We start from the raw sequence: 23,894 nt of genomic DNA on the forward strand, positions 1-23,894 counted from the left end.
TGGGGACACAGACAAACCATATCATCTATTTACAGCTATATAGAAGTATATGTACCTCTGGGAACAGGAAAAAAAAATAGTATTAAAGTGGTTGAATTTGCAATGTATGTTTCTCTTTAAGTTTCCTATATTGTAAAAATGAACATAATGTTTTGAGGAAAATATTCATTGTGAATATTTAAGTTTTGTCCAGAGGTCCTGAGTTGGATATGTGAGGTAAGATGCTCGTGAACACTGCAGATAAACTGATGCACACACAGTCACAGCAGCTGATTCTGACTTAGGAACGTTTCACTCTCCTTTTCCTTGGTTCATTTTGGTGGTTAAGATCTCTTCCAGAAGTAACATACATCAAGAAAGAAGAGATTATACATGTCTAGCAAGGCCTGTCAGAAATATATTTGGTGCCCTTGATAATTTCTCAATCAAGACAGAGAACACCAAGGTACAACCACATCGGGCATCGGAGCTGGTACGGCAAAGGGGAAGGAGAGATTCCTACTTCTGTTGATGACACTGGAACCTTGCAAGATGGACATCTTGGAACAATAGACACAGCTGCTTGACCTCAAAGGTGGAGCAAACACTTCTGCATGTTGCAAAGGCTAGTTATTGCCTAGTTGGTAGGCAAAAAAATTTAAATATTTCGCATAAAAGTATAAAATGAATTGAGTCAAGAATTTGACATTTATTCAATTAACAAGTTGGGGTTGGAAGCTAAATTTAAATCTTACACAAAATGAAACTTCCAATTAAAATGTCAAAAGATTGACATCACAGACTGAAAGAACCAGGAACGCTGGAAGCAGGGACCTTTGTTGTTTTTATTCAATAGGAAGGAACATTTCTTTCTTCTCCATATAAACTGGATGTTCTTTGTTGAGCATTGTCACTGCTAAAGTGCTTTTTCATTGTTACACTGCATCAATCGTTTCCCTGTGGCAGGGTACTAATTTATCAGTTGAAAAGCTACTAGGCAATGACTACAAACATTACAGGAAGCAGGTCAATATGATTATCGCAGTCACTCTGTAACCGAGAAACCTAAAATGCAAAGAAAATTATGTAGCCTCAAGTCCCCAGGAAGCCAGTGTCTGCATTTATTGTCTAGATTTAGCTATTTTATTTTCTCAGTCCTTCAGACAACCTTAACGTATTAAAAAAATTGCCTAGGGATGAGATCTTAGTGATTGTCTACACAGAATGTATGTGTGTGTGTGGTTATTTCCAATAAACATTGAGTTCTAGTTTCTCTTTCACGGTCAAGGCCGTGATGCTAAAAAGCTGCAAGAAGTTTTTCCCTGGCTCAGTTATGCTTTTACAAATGTTGCAAAATGGTTCTCTGCTAAATTAGAATAGACAGCTCAAGCCACGCCAGAATCATAAAGCATGTGCATTATTATTCTTAGGTTAGAAATATTTGGAGTGGAGGGTAGATGGTAGCATGGCAGCAAAATATTCTCTAACTCACCAAGATGGTGAATGTAAAAAAGAATGTCAGCAATAATCAATACCATTCTTCACAAAAATAGTAGGCAGAGATCCCGCAGCTTTCATACCCAGTTCATACTAATATCTACAGGTGTGTATTAGTTTGTTCTGGTTCTGAATGTCATAAACATCTCAGGACTAGGTAAAGAATCAAGAAATTGATGGAAATATATGTGAAGCAAAAGAGAGAAAATACTTCCCTCAAGTCTTAATTGCTGAGAAGAGAGAAATCCTGTGTGGATTTTATTTTAACTGAATTAGAATTCAAAGAACAAGGGAGGGAAGGAAAGAGGTGGAAAAGATGCTTAATCATCATGTCAGAAAAGAAATTCTTTCTAATAAATGTGAAATAGGACAATGATGTCATTGCTGTCTTCATTCTATCTCCCAGCATTTTCCCTGTCTTTTTGGGTCTCAATAATTTGGGCTGGGTTGACTAGGAATTCACCATTCAGCAAAGTGGGTAGTGAAAGAAAAAGGTGAACGGAGATGGAAAAGGGAAAGGAAAAAAGTAGAAGAGAAGATGATCAAAGAGCAGGATGAGCAGAGAGAGATGGGCAAAAGAGTCAGTCTCTTCACTGGAGAAAGGAAATAGTATCCTTTATTTCTTTTGGGTCTCCTAAAGAGAGAGAGATAAAATGTGTTGTGTGTGTATTTATATATATTCCAGCAGATGTGAATAAGCCTCCAGCTGTCTATAAGTAATTTTGTCCTTCAATTCCTTAATTTTGGCAAAGTTTGAGGCTTTTTAGGGAGTCAATTTTGAAGACCATGTATATGCAAAGGATAAGTGACTGTCTGTGAAAGTCATTATCTTTATTTTTAAAGAGGCATTTGGGTAAAGGAAGTCAAACTCCTAATACCCAGCCATTGGTCATGCATCTGAAAGCACACACAAAAAAGGGAAATTCATGCAGTTGTATGCAATTATGGAAAGTGCAGAAAAACCATCTGTTCTTGGAAATAAAATCTTCCTCAATCCCCTGGATGTCAGAAGCCCAAGTGAATGTGGGGGAAGTGACTGTTAAAACTAATTTTGTATGTGAAAAGTATGTATGCTTTATCCAAACGGAACTGCACACCCCTGGAAGGTTCTATTAAATTTTTTCCAGTGAATTGACAAATGTTTTTTACAAAACTATCTCCAGTATTGTTCTTGAAGCATGACTAGTCTCCAGATTCACCGATGGGCCATGTCAATCATCAGTACATGCACATGTTATTTGCAAATGGAATTCAGGTCAAGAGCAAGACACTGTAAGCTTAAAAGGAAAGTTTTTGAAATGCAATGTTATTTATCTGTTTTAACCTGTAAAAAGCAGATCAAGCATCCAGTGAGTTAACAAATCTGACACTGACAGATGCAATGGGTTGAGGATGGGTGTGGACAGAAAGGCTCCTCCCACCTCTACATTACCCCAGGAGTCTTCACTTTCACAACCTTCATTACACTACTTTTGGGAAGCACTGCCTAAGTTATCTCACTGGAGCCTCCAATTTCTACAACTTAGTACACAGTTGCTTAGCTCTTCTATACTTGATTTATATGTGATTAATTTCAAAGTATGTACATGTTACTTGTAAATCTTTGAGGGCGCTTTTCTGAGTTTCCTGCTGCTCTGCCTAAAATGCAAATTGTTTATAACCTTCCACGTGACTGTTTTCCCACCTGCCAGTATCGACCTGGCTTTACTAGAAAATTTATTATCTTACAAAAGCTTTTCCCTAAGGTGGAATAAAAACTCCACAGGGGGCGATATAGTGGGGGTGAGAGGTCTCTCTCAGCTGAAATAGCTTCCCACCTCTCCTCTCTTCATTCTCCTTTTTACTTACATTCCTTTCACAGAAGAAATCGTTCTTTTTTGAGAGGGAGCAAGAACAGGGCTTGATATTTTACTTAAGAAAAAAAACTCAAATGATCAAGGTTTGAACTGTGATTATCATTATGCAGCCATATTTCTAGAACAAGCTGCTTTTACCATCTTGAGATTTCAATGACCTTTTGAAAGAAAGCATCTTCTCCAGTACAAGTTGTAACTTTTATTTATGGGAAATTTAAAAAAGACTGTCACATCCTTAGTCTGATAAATAGGTTGTGTGTGGCTTTAAAGGAAATGAGAAAAAGCCTGCCAGCAACCAGTGGGATGTAAAACATAGACTGTGAAAAAAAGCATGTCTCAAACCTTCACAATGGTAAACACTTGGAAACCAATGAACAGCCCTTAGATTCTATTCTGACTGATAGGTGTGATTAAGGAAAAGACGAAAGCTGATGCTATTCTAAAATACAGTTGTAGTAAATTCTTACAATTTCATGTTGTCTTGGCATCCCTTTTAAATGTAGGTTTCACTTTCTCATACCAAAAGCAGCGCCCAGTCACCCTTGATGCAATTTCCGGTGCTATACCACACCCAAATGGCTCAAGCTGGTGGCCAGAGATAAGAACTCGGAAGCATCTCTGCCACCTGCCTGACTGGATTCCTCGTGTTCCCAGCGTGCCCTTTAAGTGGGCCATCAGGCGTTTACCTGGGAATTTAAAGTGACACACACCCTGTTCCCTTGTACAAACTACTAGCTGCCATGTATTCTCCATCTCTGCCTGACTTTTCAATCCTTCCTCGCATAACCCAGGGATGAAGCACTTCTCCGCGTCGCACCCTGACTCATTATGCTGTCCTTGCCCAGGATCTGTAAGTAAAAGTCTTTGAACTTGCTTCCTGTTGTGGTGGTATATTGAATTTGCACCATCTGAAGAACCAGGGGCTGTCCCAGGCTGGGTTTTCCCTGGGAAACTGGGGAGAACACAAGGTTGGGCTCCCAGTGCCACAGCAATGGTCAGGGAGGCATAAACTGGACATGGGTCAGACAAGAGCCACAAGGGCATCTGCCAGCATAAACAAGCTGCCTGTATGAGAGACCCTCCTGGTCACAGGTGGCACAACTGGGCACTAGGCTGTCCTCCAGTCAAAAGAAGCATCCCATAAGAGGCACACAGCAAACATCCACGTTCAGCTCCCCTTCATTTCCTGTTAAGACAAGGTGGCTAGCCGCTCTGGTGCTGAAACCCCAAGTTAGCTGGGCCCTCTCAAAACAACACTTGCCTCTATTTACCCATGTTCATGCACATGTGTGTGTGTACACACACACACACACACACACCCTGATGGAAGCCACTGCATACCACTAGACTTTTCTCTTTGGCACAGATGCATCGTTCAACTCCCAAGCCCGAAACAAATCCCAAGATTATTAAAAGTGAATATGTCAGGGAAGACACTGATTTTATTCAGCAAGTGATTTTCCACCTCTTTAGTTACTGACTCATTATGCTCTCCTTGCATATCACTAATAGTTATGGAACTTTTTTCTAAGTAATTCACATATGTGACATCTACATTTTACTTGAAGTTATTGACCAAATAGATGCTGACTGATAACATAGTTTTTCAGGAAGGAAGTTAACTTGGGGAAAATGGAGAAATTAATCCTTCTTTAAAATTCACAGACTAGTGATATATCTTATGAGCCACTGTAGTTAGTGGTATGATATGCTTGAATGTTCACTGAGTTGAGTTGTACATGTAATTCTGTTACTGACAAAATGAAAGGTCCAAAGAATGAAGCCTAATTTGCCTTTATAAATTAGATTTACCATTATTCCTACTATAAAGTCATAGTCACTTGCTTTCTGGTAGCCTTTTGAGAGTGACAGACATAATAATGATAGTAATAATAACAATGATAAATAGTAGCCATGTTGGCTATAACAGGGTCCTGGGTAGACACAGTGACTGATAGCAGCATTCACAGTGACAACTATAATAACTAACTATATTAGTTTGTTCTCATGCTGCTAATAAAGACATATCTGAGACTGGGTAATTGATAAAGAAAAAGAGGTTTAATGGACTCACAGTTCCACATGGCTGGGAAGGCCTCACAATCATGGCAGAAGGCAAAGGAGGAGCAAGGGCACATCTTACATGGCAGCAGGCAAGAGACAGCATGTGCAGGGGAACTGCCCTTTATGAAAGCATCAGATCTCATGAGACTTATTCATTATCACGAGAACAGCATGGGAAAAACCCATCTCCATGATTCAATTACCTCCCACCAGGTCCCTTCCATGACATGTGGGGATTATGGGAGCTATAATTCAAGATGAGATTTGGGTGGGGACACAGTCAAACCGTATCACTAACATTTATGGAACCTTTAATAACTGCCTGATGAAGTTCCAAGTATTTCACATACGTGATATTGTTAAGTCCTCACAAAAACACTGAGTATCAGGCTTTCATCTCCATGTTACAAAAGAGGCAACCAAGGCACAGAGAGGTACAGAAACTTATCCAAAATCACACATCCAGTAAATATATCCATAGATGTGGATTGCCTATGTGAAAACAATGTGTGTCGTGCATCATGGTACATGTAAAAACAAAATAATTTTGCATACTAGATACCCTTTTGTGCAGAGATTTAGGTGGGCAATTTGCTCATTCACATGTGTTTACATTGCTGCATATAAATGAATGTTTGCTTGAGGAGGAAGTGGTTCCTCACCAGGTTGCACAACCAAATATACTGAGCAAGTATTTTCAAAATGCACATGCTGAGGTGCCACTGCAAACCAATGGAACCAGAATCCCCAGCATTTACAAAAACAAACACCCAGTGAGAATGATGCATCTTGATTAAGAACAGCTGGTCTTTTAGTAATCTTATAGATGTCTGTTTCTCCATGTCATCATAATGGTTAACAATCGCCTTTAAAGAAAGTCTTTGATTGAACACAAATAATACATTAATTGGACTAACAAATCAAACATGCCTGTCTTTATACTACCAGGGTAATATGAACATGTCACCAGTGAAATTTTTTGTTTTCATTTAAGGAATACTTTTTTGATTATTTAGTCTGGTAACTATCAGCATATCAAAGAAGATGTGAAAAGAAGCACTTTGAAGCTACAAGAACTCCACTGCAGCCTAGGCAGAGGTGAGATGACAAAAATGTTTGGCTAAAATAGTTTTGGCAATGAGAGCTTTTCTGAAGTCAAAGTTTATAGTACTAAGTAAGAATATATATAATAATTCCTTATTAAACAACACAAATTTAAGATTACAGTAATTTGGGGTTACAGAATACATTTCCACTATTTATGAAGTGAGAGCCTCTTAAAAGTTTTGGAGCATTCATCTTTAACTCAGTGAAAGGTACCAATATATTTTGAGTACCACTGATGATAAGCAAACCAAGCTTGTTAGGAATGAGTTATTGGCTCATTAAAACAACAGTCTGCTGCTACACATCTGTTTGACAATTGGATCTGAGGCTGCTTTGATGTGGTATATGAAGTATGCATTTTAAAACACTAAAATACCACTCTTTAAAGGTATTCTATATGTCAGACTTCACTCATCCACACAGCTTATCCATAAGATTTTAATGAAGTTTTTTTTTTTGTACCACCCCCCATGATTCCATTACTGAATGTTCATAATGAACTTCTGGACCTCTGCTACTTACAAAGACAAAGAAAAGGGAGAAGAGAGAAGGCCCTAATGAATTTATGCCCATAACATAAGTGTAATTAAGAATTTCAAATGACTCCATGGGGCTGGGAGTGCTTTAATTCCCCCATAAACAATGTATATTAATACTGAAAGGCCTTTCTTAATACACATGAAGGCTACCTTTCTAGGGCAACCATTAGTATCCCCCAAAACATGAAAAAAGGGTATGGCTGGAAAGATGGCTAAATAGGAAGAGCTCCGGTCTGCAGCTCCCAGCAAGATTGACACAGAAGGCAGGTGATTTCTGCATTTCCAACTGAGGTACCAGGTTCATCTCATTGGGAATGGCTTGACAGTGGGTGCAGCCCATGGAGGGTGAGCCGAACCAGGGTGGGGTGTCACCTCACCTGGGAAGTGCAAGGGGTCAGGGAATTTTCTCCCCTACCCAAGGGAAGCCGTGAGGCACTAAGCCTGAGGAACCATGCACCTCAGCCCTGATACTGCACTTTCCCCACAGTCTTCAAAACCCATAGACCAGGAGGTACCCTCCAGTGCCTACCCCACTAGGGCCCTGGGTTTCAAGCACAAAACTGGGTGACCATTCGGGCAGACACTGAACTAGCCGCAGTTTTTTTTCCACACCCCAGTGGCTCCTGGAATGCCAGCGAGACAGAACTGTTCACCCCCCTGGAAAGGAAGCTGAAGCCAAGGAACCAAGTGGTCTGGTTCAGTGGGTCCCAACCCCATGGAGTCCAGCAAGCTAAGATCTGCTGGCTTGAAATTGTCGCTGCCAGCACAGCACCAGTCTGAGATCAACCTGGGATGCTCGAGCTTGGCTGGGGGAGGGGAGTCCACCATTGCTGAGGCTTGAGTAGGTAGTTTTACCCTCACAGTGTAAACAAAACCGCCAGGAAATTCGAACTGGGTGGAGCCCACTGCAGCTCAGCTAGGCTGCTATGGCCAGACTGCCTCTCTAGATTTCTCCTGTCTGGGAAGGGCATCTCTGAAAAAAAGACAGCAGCCCCAGTCAGGGATAACTTCTAGATAAAACCCTCATCTCCCTGGGACAGAGCACCTGGGGGAAGGGGCGGCTGTGGGCGCAGCTTCAACAGACTTAAACGCCCCTGCCCAACGGCTCTGAAGAGAGCAGCAGACCTCTCAGCACAGCGTTTGAGCTTTGCTAAGGGTCAGACTGCCTCTTCAAGTTAGTCCCTGACTCTCATGTATCCTGACTGGAAGACAACTCCCAGGTGGAGCCAACAGATACCTCATGCAGGAGAGCTCCAACTGGCATCTGGCACGTGCTCCTCAGATGAAGATTCAAGAAAAAAGGCAGCAATCTTTGCTGTTCTACAGCCCTGCTAGTGATACCCAGGCAAACAGGGTACGGAGTGGACCTCTAACAAACTCCAGCAGACCCACAGCAGAGGGACCTGTTGGAAGGAAAACTAATAAACAAAAAGGAATAGCACATCTACTCAGCAACCCCATTGGAAGATCACCAACAACAAAGACCAAAGGTAGATAAATCCACGAAGATGGGGAGAAACCAGTGCAAAAAGGCTGAGTATTCCAAAACCCAGAACACCTCTTCTCCAAAGGATCACACGTCCTCAACAGCAAGAGAACAAAACTGGATGGGGAATGAGTTTGATGAATTGACCATAAGTAGGCTTCAGAAGGTGGATAATAACAAACTCCTCCGAGCTAAAGGAGCTTGTTCTAACCCAATGCAAGGAAGCTAAGAACCTTGAAAAAAGGTTAGACGAATTGCTAACTAGAATATTCAGTTTAGAGAAGAACATAAATGACCTGACGGAGCTGAAAAACACAGCACGAGAACTTCGTGAAGCATACACAAGTATCAATAACCAAATCGATCAAGCTGAAGAAAGGATATCAGAGAGTGAAGATCACCTTAATGAAATAAAGCTAGAAGACAAGATTAGAGAAAAAACAATGAAAAGGAATGAATAAAACCTGCAAGAAATCCAGGACTATGTGAAAAGACCAAATCTACATTTGATTGGAGTACCTGAAAGTGACAGAGAGAATGGAACCAAGCTGGAAAACACTTTTAGGATATTATCCAGGAGAACTTCCCAACCTAGCAAGACAGGCCAACATTCAAATTCAGGAAATACAGAGACCACCACAAAGATACTCCTCGAGCAGAGCAACCCCAAGACACATAATTGTCAGATTCAACAGGGTTGAAACAAGGGAAAAAGTGTTATGGGCAGCCAGAGAGAAAGGTCGAGTTACCCTCAAAGGGAAGCCCATCAGACTAACAGCAGATCTCTCTGCAGAAACCCTAGAAGCCAGAAGAGAGTGGGGCCAGTATTCAACATTCTTAAAAGAATTTTCAACTCAGAATTTCATATCCAGCCAAACTGAGCTTCATAATTGAAGGAGAAATAAAATCCTTTACAGACAAGCAAATGCTGAGAGATTTTGTTACAACCAGGCCTGCCTTATAGGAGCTCTTGAAGGAAGCACTAAACATGGAAAGGAACACCCAGTACCAGTCGGGTGTTTTGCAAAAACATACCAAATTGTAAAGATCATCGACACTAGGAAGAAACTGCATCTACTAATGGGCAAAATAATCAGTTAGCATCATAATGATAGGATCAAATTCACACATAACAATATTAACCTTAAATGTAAATGGGCTAAATGTCCCAATTAAAAGATACAGACTGGAAAATTGGACAAGAGTCAAGACCCATCAGTGTGCTGTATTCAGGAGACCCATTTCACATGGAAAAAAACCACATAGGCTCAAAATAAAGAGATGGAGAAATATTTACCAAGCAAGTGGAAAGCAAAAAACGAGCAGGAGTTGCAATCCTAATCTCTAATAAAACAGACTTTAAACCAACAAAGATCAAAAAAGACAAAGAAGGGCATTACATAGTGGTAAAGGGATCAATGCAACAAGAAGAACCAACCATCATAAATATATATGCACCCAATACAGGAGCACCCAGATTCATAAAGCAAGTTCTTAGAGACCTACAAAGAGACCTAGACTCCCACACAATAATAGTGGGAGACTTTAACACCCCACTGTCAATATTAGACCAATGAGACAGAAAATTAACAAGGATATTCAGGACTTGAACTCAGTTCTGGACCAAGCAGACCTAATAGACATCTAAGAACTCTCCACTCCAAATCAACAGAATATACATGCTTCGCAGCACCTCAATGCACTTATTCTAAAATTGACCACATAAATGGAAGGAAAACACTCCTCAGCAAATGCAAAAGAACAGAAATCATAACAGTCTCTCACACTACAGTACAATCAAATTAGAACTCAGGATTAAGAAATTCACTCAAAACTGCACAACTACATGGAAACTGAACAACCTGCTCCTGAATGACTACTGGGTAAATAACAAAATGAAGGCAGAAATAAAGATGTTCTTTGAAACCAATGAGAACAAAGACACAATGTACCAGAATCTCTGTGACACACTGAAAGCAGTGTGGAAAGGGAAATTGATAGCACTAAATGCTCACAAGAGAAAGCAGGAAAGATCTAAAATCGACACCCTAACATCACAATTAAAAGAACTAGAGAAGCAAGAGCAAACAAATTCAAAAGCTAGCAGAAGACAAGAAATAACTAAGATGAGAGTAGAAGTGAAGGTGATAGAGACACAAAAAACCCTTCAAAAAATCAATGAATCCAGGAGCTGGATTTTTGAAAAGATCAACAGAATAGATGGACTGCTAGTCAGATTAATAAAGAAGAAAGAGAGAAGAATCAACTAGACACAAGAAAAATGATAAAGGGGATATTACCACAGATCCCACAGAAATACAAACTACCATCAGAGAATACAATACACACCTCTACGCATATAACCAGAAAATCTAGAAGAAATGGATAAATTCCTGGACACATACACCCTCCCAAGTCTAAACCAGGACAAAGTCAAATCCCTGAATAGACCAATAACAAGTTCTGAAATTGAGGCACTAATTAATAGCCTACCAACCAAAAAAAAAAAAAAAAAAAAAAAAAAAAAATAAGTCCGGGACCAGATGGATTCACAACCAAATTCTACCAGAGGTACAAAGAGGAGATGGTATCATTCCTTCTGAAACTATTCCAAACAATAGAAAAAGAGGGAATCCTCCGTAACTCATTTTATGAGGCCAGCATCATCCTGATACCAAAACCTGGCAGAGACACAGCAAAAAGAGAAAATTTCAGGCCAATATCCCTGATGAACATGGATGTGAAAATCCTCAATAAAATACTGGCAAACTGAATCTGGCAGCATATCAAAAAGCTTATCCACCACGATCAAGTGGGCTTTGTCCCTGGGATGCACGGCTGGTTCAACATATGCAAATCAATAAACATAATACATCACATAAACAGAACCAATGACAAAAACCACATGATTATCTCAATAGATGCAGAAAAGGCCTTTGACAAAATTCAACACCCCTTCATACTAAAAACTCTCAATAGACTAGGTATCAGTGGAACATATCTCAAAATAATAAGAACTATTTATGATAAACCCACAGCCAATATCATCCTGAATGGGCAAGAACTGGAAGCGTTCCCTTAAAACCAGCATAAGACAAGGATGCCCTCTTTCACTATTCCTATTCAGTATAGTATTGGAAGTTCTGGCCAGGGCAATCAGGCAAGAGAAAGAAATAAAGCGTATTCAAATAGGAAGAGAGGAAGTCAAATTGTCTCTGTTTGCAGATGACATGATTGTGTATTTAGAAAACACCACTGTCTCAGTGCAAAATCTCCTTAAGCTGATAAGCAACTTCAGCAAAGTCTCAGAATACAAAATCAATGTGCAAATATCACAGGTATTTCTATACACCAATAATAGACAAACAGCCAAATCATGAGTGAACTCCCATTCGTGATTGCTACTAATAGAATAAAATACCTAGGAATAGAACTTACAAGGGATGTGAAGGACTTCTTCAAGAAGAACAACAAACCACTGCCCAAGGAAATAAGAGAGGACACAAACAAAAAACATCCCATACTCATGGATGGGAAGAATCAATATGAAAATGGCTACACTGGCCAAAGTAATGTATAAATTCAATGCTATCCCCATCAAGCTACCATTGACTTTCTTCATAGAATTGGAAAAAGCTACTTTAAACTTCATATGGAACCAAAAAAGAGCCTGCATAGCCAAGACAATCCTAAGCAAAAAGAATAAAGCTGAAGGCATCATCCTACCTGACTTCAAACTATACTACAAGGCTGCAGTAACCAAAACAGCATGGTACTGGTATAAAACCAGACATACAAGACAATGGAACAGAACAGAGCCCTCAGAAATAATACCACACATCTACAACTATCTGATCTTTGACAAACCTGACCCAAAGAAGCAATGGGGAAAGGATTCCCTATTTAATAAATGGTGTTGGGAAAACTGGCTAGCCATATGCAGAAAACTGACACTGTACTCCTTCCTTACAGTTTATACAAAAATTAACTCAAGATGGATTACAGACTTAAACATAAGATGGAAAATCACAAAAATCCTAAAAGAAAACCTAGGCAATACCATTCAGGACATAAGCATGGGCAAAGACTTCATGTCTAAAACACCAAAAGCGATGGTAACAAAAGCCAAAATTGACAAATGGGATCTAATTAAACTAAAGAGCTTCTGCACAGTAAAGGAAACTATCATCACAGTGAGCAGGCAACCTACAGAATGGGAGAAAATTTTTGCAATCTATCCCTCTGACAAAGGGCTAATATCCAGAATCTACAAAGAACGTAAATTTACAAGAAAAAAAAAAAAAAACATCAAAAAGTGTCCAAAGGATATGAACAGACACTTCTCAAAATAAGACATTTCTGCAGCCAACAAACATACGAAAAAAAGCTCATCATCACTGGTCATCAGAGAAATGCAAATCAAAACCACAATGAGATACCATCTCATGCCAGTTAGTATAGGGATCATTAAAAAGTCAGGAAACAACAGATGCTGGAGAGGATGTGGAGAAATAGGAAAGCTTGTACACTGTTGGTGGGAGTGTAAATTAGTTCACCCATTGTGGAAGACAGTGTGATGATGATTCCTCAAGGATCTAGAACCAGAAATACCATTTGAGCCAGCAATCCCATTACTGGGTATATACCCAAAGGATTATAAATCATTCTACTATAAAGACACATGTATACGTATGTTCACAATAGCAACCCAAATGTACATCAATGATAGACTGGATAAAGAAAATGTGGCACATATATACCATGGAATACTATGGAGCCATAAAAAAGGATGAGTTCATGTCCTTTGCAGGGACATGGATGAAGCTGGAAACCATCATTCTAATCAAACTAACACAAGAACAGAAAATCAAACACCGCACGTTCTCACTCATAAGTGGGAGTTGAACAATGAGAACAGATGGACACAGGGAGGGTAACATCACACACTGGAGCCTGTTGGGTGGTGGGGGGCTAGGGGAGGGATAGCATTAGGAGAAATACCCAATGTAGGTGATGGGTGCAGCAAACCACCATGGCATGTGTATACCTATGCAACAAACCTGCACGTTTTGTACCTGTACCCTAGAACTTATAAAAATAAAAAAAAGTTTGCACTGAAGAGCAAACAAAAACCACAACAATTCCAGATAAATGTTTTTAAATTAGAGCAGGTCAACCTAATTGTTTTCTGCTTTTCAGACTGGCAACGTTTGAGAATTTCATGATTTTCCATAAAATCGATAAATAAATATTCCTCTTTCAAAAGGAGTGCAGGGTCCCTCTGCTGGGATCCAGGAACAAAGCGAACAAGGCCTTCAGACAGGGGATTTCCACTGGTCCTTTGTCACTACCGAGCCCAAAAGTGCATGGGCAGCAAGTTACCAAATCGCCTTCCGTAAGGTCTACAAACCCATCTGGGACACATGGCAGGGACCAACACGGGCGAGTCTGGTGCAAAGAAAGATTCAGGCTTTGACATTGGGGGCCCAGGCTGGATGTGAATTGCCGGTCTTTTACCATTGGGCTGGTGCCCACTTTTTGGAATAGGTGCTAATCAACTGTCTGCATTTAGATAAAATGGGTTAATTGATAACAAATGTATATGTTCCCTGAGCTATCCGTGGTACTGAGCGATTTCTTTCTTTGTTTTTTTTTTTTTTTTTTTTTTTTATACTTTAAGTTCTAGGGTACATGTGCACAACATGCAGGTTTGTTACATATGTATACATGTGCCATGTTGGTGTGCTGCACCCATTGACTCGTCATTTACATTAGGTATATCTCGGTTTTCTAACAACCCTCCAGGTTAAAGCTTATCCAGCATCTAGAACTATAATATCTTCACCCAGTCTCTATGTGCTGAAATGCTATTGTGATTGCTCATATATACACTTGCCATTTATATGTTCATTATGAACCTTTAGCTATTCTATCTTTCTGCACGTATTATTGGTGCTCTAACCTATCTTGTGTTCCAGCTTCCAGACTTCCCATGTTCCAACTCCACTTCTGCTGGAGGCAGAATAGAAACCCCGTCAGTTATCACAACTCAGTAAGTCCCAGCACAATGCACTTGCATTGCTCTTCTCTGTGAGGTCCCTCACTGTGTCCTGGAGAGAAAAGAAGCTTTTAACATGAGAATTTTTCTTCACAAATCCATCATAAGGCTATCTTTTTCTTCCTAGATGCTTTCCAATGACTACTCTGGTGCTGACTTTCCCAGGCTATTTTCAAAGCATAGGTTTTCAGGAAGACAAGATGGTGTTGTTGCAATGATTCTGTTCAGAGAAAAGGATGTTCATATTCTGCCAGCTACAAATGCATTAATTAACACTCAAATCACAATGAAGTCTCCACAGAATCACAAGCTGCTGCCATGTTGCAGAATCTGTTATTATAGAATGAAACAAAAATGATGATTGACTTTAGAAAATAAGTACTACATTCCACCCTATCAAGAAGCCACTGATCCCTCCATGTCTAGAAAGGACATAAACATGTTATAATTCAGAAAAATGGCTGATTTTGTGTCTTTACATTCTACTCCAGTGCAAAGATACTTCGCTGTGGGATGGAAAACAATTCGAGGCTAATTATCAGAGTCCTCTTCAACACTGCAGTATATCCAGAAATTACCCAGGGAACACGTAGACGGTTGCCAAAGGGGAGCTGAATATTCAGGGAACCCTGAAGAGAATATTTGAATTGTTATATCCAGTTGTTCATCTACTTGTTTTATACAATTGCATGAGCAATCACTTGCAGGTGAGCCACTCATGCAGCACAATGTGGGAGGCGACAGAGTGGCATGAGTGGGGCAATTACCTTCTCTCCTGGAGACTTTTATGGTGTAGATTTCTTGTGCCCCTAATCAGAACATTGCAAGCCCTAGGGAAGCATTGGGGACAGACCCTTAGCAAAATGTCCCGTTATTTTCAGCAAGGCAGTGAACTAATGGGGGCAAGGGGAGCAGAGGGAGCATTCTGTTCCAGGACAATCAAAGGAGGCTTTGTCTGCAGGGAATTTAAAAATAAATTCTAAAAGCTCAGTTGGTTTATCTGGTACCAGCAATTCTAAACAATGTCAGTGATTAAAGACTCTTTTGACAGGCAGAGGACTCGATTTCTTCCCACCCCTATTCTCTCAGTCCCTCACTGTCAGCCAGTGCTGCGCTGCTGCGAAGATATTCAATGCTGTGTTACCCTTGTCTTCTTTGGATTTACCTGAGCCTGTGCTGCCCTGGGCTGTGGTTTCTAACCAGAAATCACTGTAGGTAGCACAGGTAGAATTGAGTGTGTATAGGCCAGGCATGGTGGCTCACGTCTGTAATCCCAGCACTTTGGGAGGCCGAGGTGGGCAGATCACTTGAGGTCAAAAGTTTGAGACCATCCTGGCCAGCAAGGTGAAATCCCACCTCTACTGAAAATACAAAAATTAGCCGGGCATGGTGGTGCATGGTGGTGGTCCCAGCTACTCGGGAGGCTGAGGTAGGAGAATTGCTTGAAGCCAGGAGGCAGAGATTGCAGTGAGCTGAGATTTTGCCACTGCACTCCAGCCTGGGCGACAGAGCAAGACTCTGTCTCAAAACAAAACTAGAATTTTGTGTGTGTGTGTGTGTAGGGAGGACAGTTCATGGTTAACCTGTGAGCTACTTTCAGTGTTTCAAATATCACACTTCCATTGCACACTCACTAAAATCTCAAGTGCTTTTGCTTTTAGTTTAAATTATTTAAACATAGCAGGGTAATGCTTATGCAGGGTGGTGAGTGGTACACACAGGCGTTGGGATCAGGCTGACCTAGGTGGAGTCCTGGCTCTGTCACTGACCAGATGTAAGCCCTGGGAAACTAGGGCACTCATTGTGAGATGTGGATATTCCTATATTTCAGCCTACCTTACAAAGAGCTAGAAGAGGGCTAGAGGAATAAGTGTAAAATATTCTATATAGGGCTGAAGACACAGGAAATGCTCAATAAATTGTAGCTTTTATTACATACTGACCAGAAGCTGTTATTGACACTTATTTCAATAGTTGTATATATATGCATATATATCAATATATATTTAATGAGACAATAGAATATCCTAGGTTTCCATTCCCCTCCCTGTAATATCAATGAAGAGATGTGTGTTGAGTAATGATAGTGCCAAACTATATTAGTTCCTTAAAAAAAAGGAATTAGAAAAAAAATATCAAAATATAAGGTCCATAGGGAAGATAACAATATTTTTGCCAGAGAAAGATGTTCTAAAATAGTAGTTCTCAAACTTGAATGTGCATAGGAATCACCTGGATGGCTTGTTAGAACTAAATTTCTGGCTCCAGAGTTTCTATTTAATAGGTCTGTGTTGGAACTCAAGGATTTGCCAGGTAGGGTGGGCGTGGTGCCTCATGCCTGTAATCCCAGTACTTTGGGAGACCAAGGCAGGAGGATTGCTTGAGCTTAGGAGTTTGAGATCAGCCTGGGCAACATAGGGAGACCCTGTCTCTACAAATAATTTTGAAAAATTAACCAAGTGTTATGGTGCCTATCTATGTTTCCAGATACTTGGGAAGCTGAGGCAGGAGGGTCACCTGAGCCCAGGAGGTCAAGGCTGCAGTGAGCTGAGATCATGCCACTGCACTCCAGCCTAGGTGACAGAGGGAGACTAGGTCTCAAAAAAAAAAAAAAAAATCCCAGGTGGTAAAGCAGCTTCTGCTCCTGGTCTAAGGATCGTGCTGAGAACCACTGTGCGAGAAGTCAGTACTTCTAGACTTTAACATGCACACAAATCACCTGGGGTGATTTGAACTTATTAAAATTGAGACTCTCATTCAATAGGTCGGAGGAAGGGCATGAGAATTCTGCATTTCTAACAAGCTCTCAAACGATGCCAATACTGCCGGTCTGCAGATCACACTTGGAGTAGCAAGGCAGTAGGGCTGCTGCGTCTGATACAGTAGTGAAAAGCCACATGTAGCTATTGAACCCTTAAAATGTGGCTAGACCCAACGGACAAATGTTCATATGTGTAAAATACACACTGGATTTAGGAGACTTAGTATCAATAATGGAAAATATATCGATAATTTTTAATATTGATGTGTTGGGTTAAATAATTTTTGGCTTTAAATTTTTTTTAACATGCATAAGATTTAGCATCACGTACATGGTCTCATTATACTTCTATTGGATAGCCCTGCTGTAGAGAACATTAAACAGCCTCTGCCTCCTGAGCCCAACACTAGTCTTGAAGCAGCTCCAATGTGCCACACTGACTGCTTTGTAAAAATGTCTCTTCAATGTCTTTTTTTTTTTTTTTTTTTAAGACAGAGTCTCGCTCTGTCACCAGGCTGGACTGCAGTGGCAAGATCTCCGCTCACTGCAACCTCTGCCTCCCAGGTTCAAGCGATTCTCCTGCCACAGCCTCCTAAGTACCTGGGACTACAGGTACACACCACCATGCCTAGCTAATTTTTAGTAGAGACGGGGTTTCACCATGTTGGCCAGGATGGTCTCAATCTCTTGACCTCATGATCCTCCTGCCTCGACCTCCCAAAGTGCTGGGAAAATACTTCTTTCATTAAGTCAAAAATCTTCAATGGTTCTCCACTGTAGAAAAGATAAACCTCAAACTTTTAAATTTAGCATCCCAGGCCATCCACAGTCTACACAATCTTCTTTGCCAATGTATGTATAGTTGCTTCCCTAAAGACAGAGCGCAAAAGTATTTGCTGTTTGATTAATGATGATTCTGATCCATATTTTAAAGGGAGAAGTCAATTGGTCTTGCCTGACATCTGCCTCTCCTCTCATGCAGTTGTTCCCCGCACATCTGGAAGCCCTGCAGCTCTGGGAGCTAATGAATCCTCTCCCAGTGGCAAATAACTCACAACTGCTCTGTCACTCAGGTTAAACTCAACAAGTGAAACTTTCCGATACTTGGCCATCAGTATCCCTAAGAAACCCAATACATTTTTTGTTTGTTTGTTTGTTTGTTTCTCCAGAGGCATTCTCCAAATTGGTGTGAGTTTTAAGTGTTTTTGAAAAATTGTTGACTTTTAAAACTATTCTGAGATTATTTATACCTAACCTGTATCTCTGTCTCTATCTGTATCATCTCCAGGGCTTATTCCCGACCTTTACTTACACCCCTTGATTATATGTCATCTTCACTTTGTGATGGTCTTTGTTCCCAAATTCTCAAATACATTCAAGGGCAAATAGAAAGCCAACTATAGCACTGGCAGGGCGCCATGGCTCACGCTTGTAATCCCAGCACTGTGGGAGGCCGAGGCAGGTGGATCACTTGACATCAGGAGTTCAAGATCAGCCTGGCCAACATAGTGAAACCCCATCTCTACTAAAGATACAAAAATTAGCCAGGTGTGGTGGTGGATGCCTGAAATCCCCGCTACTTGGGAGGCTGAAGCACAGGAATCACTTGAACTCGCGCCACTGCACTCCAGGCTGGGTGACAGAGCGAGACTCTGTCTCTAAAAAATAATAACAAAATAAAAAAGCCAATCATAGTACCATCTAAAGAAAAGGAATGGTGGAGGTCTGAGTTCATGTTACTGTAACTTAAACAACAGCAAAAGGAAAGTGGAATATTCATATAATTTCCACTAACTCCATCCCTAACTCAGGTATTCATTTCAAAACATAATTTGTAATCTTCCATTAACAAAGCTCTTACTCAAAATTATAAGCCTGTTAACATGTTATGTGTATGTTTGGTTTATCTTAATCTTGCTTTATTTTGGAGTATGATTTCTCCCACAGGCTTCTGAGGATGAGTTCAGACCCACCAGTTCTAGAACAAATATGTATATTTTAAAATTTTAGTAAGTATGGCTGGTGATAAACGGTAGTATGCTTTGCTTTACTGTAGTTTGAGTATCTTGTTAAGACATCATTCCTTGTTAAATATTTGTAATGTTATCAAACAAGTGTCAATATTATCAAATGGGCTGTCTCTCAACTGGCCCGGTATAATCAAATCATCCCAGCCCCACATGGCTACCATCATGTATAATGCTTTATTTGTCAAATGCAATGAGAACCCACCACAGGTCATGGTGCTTCCAAAAAGAGGAAATAAAGAGTAAGGGGAAAAGCAATGATCAGTACATCAGACTAGCTGGACTAGCTGGACTCTAAGGCAGAGGTTCTCACATTTTCTTGGATCACAGCACCCTTAGTGTCTCAATTATTGTTTCATGGACTCCCTAAGCCAAAAGAAACACCTAAGAGTTTGATGTTTTTATGTAGTTAGGTCCAAATGACTTCATATTTATTTATATCCTAACAATTTTGTAGCTGTTTGAAAAAAGTTGTACACATAAAATATATTTTTCATTCCCAAATACCCACAATTACTCACTAATGGGATGTGTGGACCTGTTCAGCACCGCACAGCTTTTCAAACCTTGGAATCAGATTGGAAATTGCTTCATTTCTTGTTCTACGAAGAGTTTTGCCTAACCCCTGTTTTCTGTTACAGCAAACACCAAAATCCTAGTTTCGCCATGAACACTGAAATTATTAACTGCTTCAAAATAATAGCTTCTGTGGTGACCAGAGCAACAAATTTTACTAGGTTTGCCTTGAAAATTTGAAATATCCACAGCACCTACATGAATTTGCTGCGGTGCCCCAGGCTCTACCTCACTGCAGTTGGAAACCATAACTCTCAGGTGTCCTCTTTTTTTACAATTATTTTTAGTTTTTGAGATGGAGTCTCACTCCGTCACCCAGGCTGGAGTGCAGTGGTGTGATCTCGGCTCACTGCAATCTCCGCCTCCTGGATTCAAGCAATTCTTGTGCCTCAGCCTTCTGAGTAGCTGGGGTTACAGGCGCCCACCACAATGCCTGGTTAATTTTTGTATTTTTAGTAGAGACTGTGTTTCACCCTGTTGGCCAGGCTGGTCTCGAACCCTGTCCTCAAGTGATCCACCCACCTCAGCCTCCCAAAGTGCTGGGATTACAGTGTGAGCTACTGTGCCCAACCTCAGTTGTCTTCTGACTCTGAGAAGTTAAGATTCAACTGACTTTTAAACTTGAAGCTTGCAATTCCTTCCTCTCCACTTTTGGGACCCACTGCACTATGAGAAAAAAACAAAAGCATGAGAAATCCAGGGGACTGTGGATGGAAGGGCAGTAAGCATTTGAAGTACTTTGGTGTTTTTCCTGTAGGGGAGGACAAATGGATTCCTGAGGTGCAGGGCAATCAACAGATGAGATCCAAGAGTCAGAACCCTGGAATGGACCACCCGAACTTTCCTATGGAGCCCCAGGACTTCTTCCCCCAGTTCCTGCTGTTTCTCCTCCTCCCTGTAGCAGGCTTCTTAAAGCAGGTAGTTTGACCTGCTCAGCACCACACTGCATAAAACAATGCCGGAAGACTTGAGCAGTGGCGACTTACCAAGACAGCTGGCTGCCTATGTTTATGGCATTTGGAATCCACCGGGAACACATACATTTGTCACAGTGTGTTCCTGAAATAAATGAGGCCGTCTCCCAACTGGCCCCACATAATCAACGCAGCCCAGCCCCACATGGCTACTCCGATGGATAATGCTCTATTTGCCAAATGCAACGGGAACCTACCACAGGCCAGGGTGCTTCCAACAACAACAACAAAAAATGAGAAACTAAAGACAGTAGGGAGAAAGAGGCTGGGTATAAGCACTTATCAATACATCGAACTGCAAACTCCTAGAATGGAATTATTAGGTGTGTATATTATTTGGGAGCATTATGACCAGGAATATTAATAAAACTGTGAATAGTATGTATTCATAATTTTGATTTGGGGAAGAGGGCAAAAAAATAACTGTAGCTAGCTTTAGATGTCCATAAACAAAATTCTCTATTAATTTCCGATAAGATGAGCAATGACAACACAGCACCACAAGCCTTGCCTGGGGTAGAGAGAGACTGTAGAAGGGAAACTGTTTGTTTGTTAGAGAATCATACTCATAATCCCCTTAAGAGTCTCTTAATTCCCCTCATTAGAACTTTCATGGGTCTCCCTTTTCATTTTCTAACATCTTACACTGGCTACATCATTGAAATAGAATGAAAAGAATAAACCTCTCTGCTCTTTTTTTTTTTTTAAGGTTGGCATTTTAAATTTGACATGAGACTCTTTTACTGTATATTTTTTTCTTGGACAGGATGAAAAAGCCTCACAGCTTGTGGTGTTGACAGCATTCTAGAGGACCCTACAGCCCTGTGGCTTCTTGATGACTATCGTGGAGCCAGCATCTGTTAGCACAAACTCAGAGTGATTATCCAGAAATAGGTGCTTGGCAACAATCCCAATTCATTACCCAAGTCCTAGCCCAGAGTGTGGAGGAAAAGGGATACCATCAATTTCTTGGCAGTTATCCCATGATGGATCATTCAAATATTTTTAATAAAATATCAATTCAATTTTAATATATTGGTTGCTTGTATACTATGGGCTATAGACACTATTCTGAATTCTGTAAGGAATGAATATATATATTTTTGAGACGGAGTCTCAGTCTGTCACCCAGGCTGGAGTGGTACGATCTCAGCTCACTGCAACCTCCACCTCCCGGGTTCAAGCAATTCTCCTGCCTCAGCCTCCTGAGTAGCCGGGATTACAAGTGTCTGCCACCACGCCCGGCTGGTTTTTGTATTTTTAGTAGAGACAGGGTTTCACCACGTTGGCCAGGCTGGTCTTGAACTCCTGACCTCAAGTGATCCACCCACCTTGGCTTCCCAAAGCGCTGGGATTACAGGCGTGAGCCACCATGCCTGACCTGGCCTGTAAGGAGTATCTTTTAAAAAAAGATTCTATGAAAAAAGATAGATAGTCATGGCCTTCCCAAAAAATGTTGAGGAATGAAAAACTACGCAATTAAAACAAAGAGCAAAATAGAGGTAAATGAGAAAGATACTGTATTTCAAGAATTTTCAAGAGAAAAATACTAGTGTTGACAAGCTATTAGTCTCTTCTATATTTTCACATTCAATTTAATGTAACCTTCACAAAAGCCCCATAAGATAGTATAGTACAATCAACACTTCGCAGATGAAGAAACTGAGGTTTTCAGAGAATGCAGTTTAGTCATGGACACAAAGGAATTTGAACTCATGGTTTTCTAACTCTAAGATCTATCCTATTTCCACATATACCTGAGGTAAATAAGCAAACATCTCATCCACTTATTAAAATGATGGCTTTAAGGAGGAGGTAACATTCATCGTGAGATAGGTAGCTTCTTAAATTTTCAATTTTTCACCGATAAAAAAGTAATACATGCTTATTATCCTAGCATCAGAGGAGATTAAAATCAAATCTGAAATTAATCTTACAGGCATATCCACTATGGCAAACTCGGTCCATTGGTTGATCCAGCATCTGGCCACAACCCCTTCTCTCCAGTCAGAGATGGCCAGGTAGTAGCCAGTGAGATGTAAGAGAAGTGCCTAGAGGACCCTTCCATTCCTAAATGGAGACAAAGTCTTAGCAGGAAAAATTGCTGTGCCCTCTCCCTTTTGTACTATTGTCCTTCTCACTGCTTGCTACTTGTAACACAGACCTATAGGTTTTCAGCCACCTTTTGACCATGAGGCAACCAACATGAGGATAAAGGCAGAAAGACCCAAGGTCCTTGGTCGTTTCCTTGAGTCATCATAGCAGCCCTGAGCTGTTTACCCACGGACTTCCTGTTGCATAAAACAAGCAAACTGATATATTTAAGCCAGTGTTCATTTTTGTTGTGGGCACCTGTGCATATTCATAACTGATATATGCACTATGAATATGCATATATTAATATACAAATATATACACAAAAATCTATATGCAGATAGAATTTTGCAACTTGCTTTTTTCATTAAATATTTCTGGAAGGCGTATTTAATGCCTGCATCACGTTTCATGAAGTACACGTAGAATAATTTTGCCGTTCTATTGTTAGATTCATAGGCTGTTCCCTTTTCTTTCCTTTTTAGCCATTATAAATAAATCTCCAGACATACGCCACTGTTTAAATCTCTGAGCATGTAATGGATAGAAATGTCACCAGGCTGTATGAGAGTGGAAAGCATTCCATGTATGTGAGTATGGGCAAAGACGTAAGAGGTGAAATATGAATCTTGCCCAGAAAATAGGTAGAAATGTGTTTTTGCTGGTGTACGGGGCCATAAAAGTTACAGTTAGAAACACAGATAGGAGTGAAACTGAGGAGAACTTTGAATGTCAGGCTGAAGAGAGTCACTAGAGGTTTCTGAGTGCTAGAGGGGTATGAGAAATTGAGGAATATGAATCTTTGTGTGGAGTTCATGATGAATGACAACAAGGAGGGACTAGAAGCAGACAGACATCACTAGGGGGGAATCAGTC

The 23,894-nt window shown here is 40.5% G+C and overlaps 1 protein-coding gene and 1 long non-coding RNA gene across 6 annotated transcripts in view; one reads left to right on the forward strand and one right to left on the reverse strand.

Annotated features, from left to right (window-relative positions):
* The window catches only part of PLD5 (phospholipase D family member 5), a 422,185-nt gene that overhangs the window by 76,230 nt on the left and 322,061 nt on the right, over nt 1–23,894 (reverse strand). The window lies entirely within an intron of this gene.
* On the forward strand, nt 4,054–21,912 carry LOC103880464. Of its 2 annotated transcripts, XR_641503.4 has the most exons (5): nt 4,054–4,182; nt 6,391–6,494; nt 14,507–14,580; nt 20,708–21,247; nt 21,691–21,912. It is a non-coding gene; the product is annotated as an uncharacterized LOC103880464 (long non-coding RNA). The 2 variants fall into 2 exon arrangements; XR_641502.4 differs by lacking the exon at nt 21,691–21,912 and having other exon boundaries at nt 20,708–21,305.

This window comes from Papio anubis, chromosome 1 (genome assembly GCF_008728515.1).
Source record: "Papio anubis isolate 15944 chromosome 1, Panubis1.0, whole genome shotgun sequence".
Classification (NCBI taxonomy): Eukaryota; Metazoa; Chordata; class Mammalia; order Primates; family Cercopithecidae; genus Papio; species Papio anubis.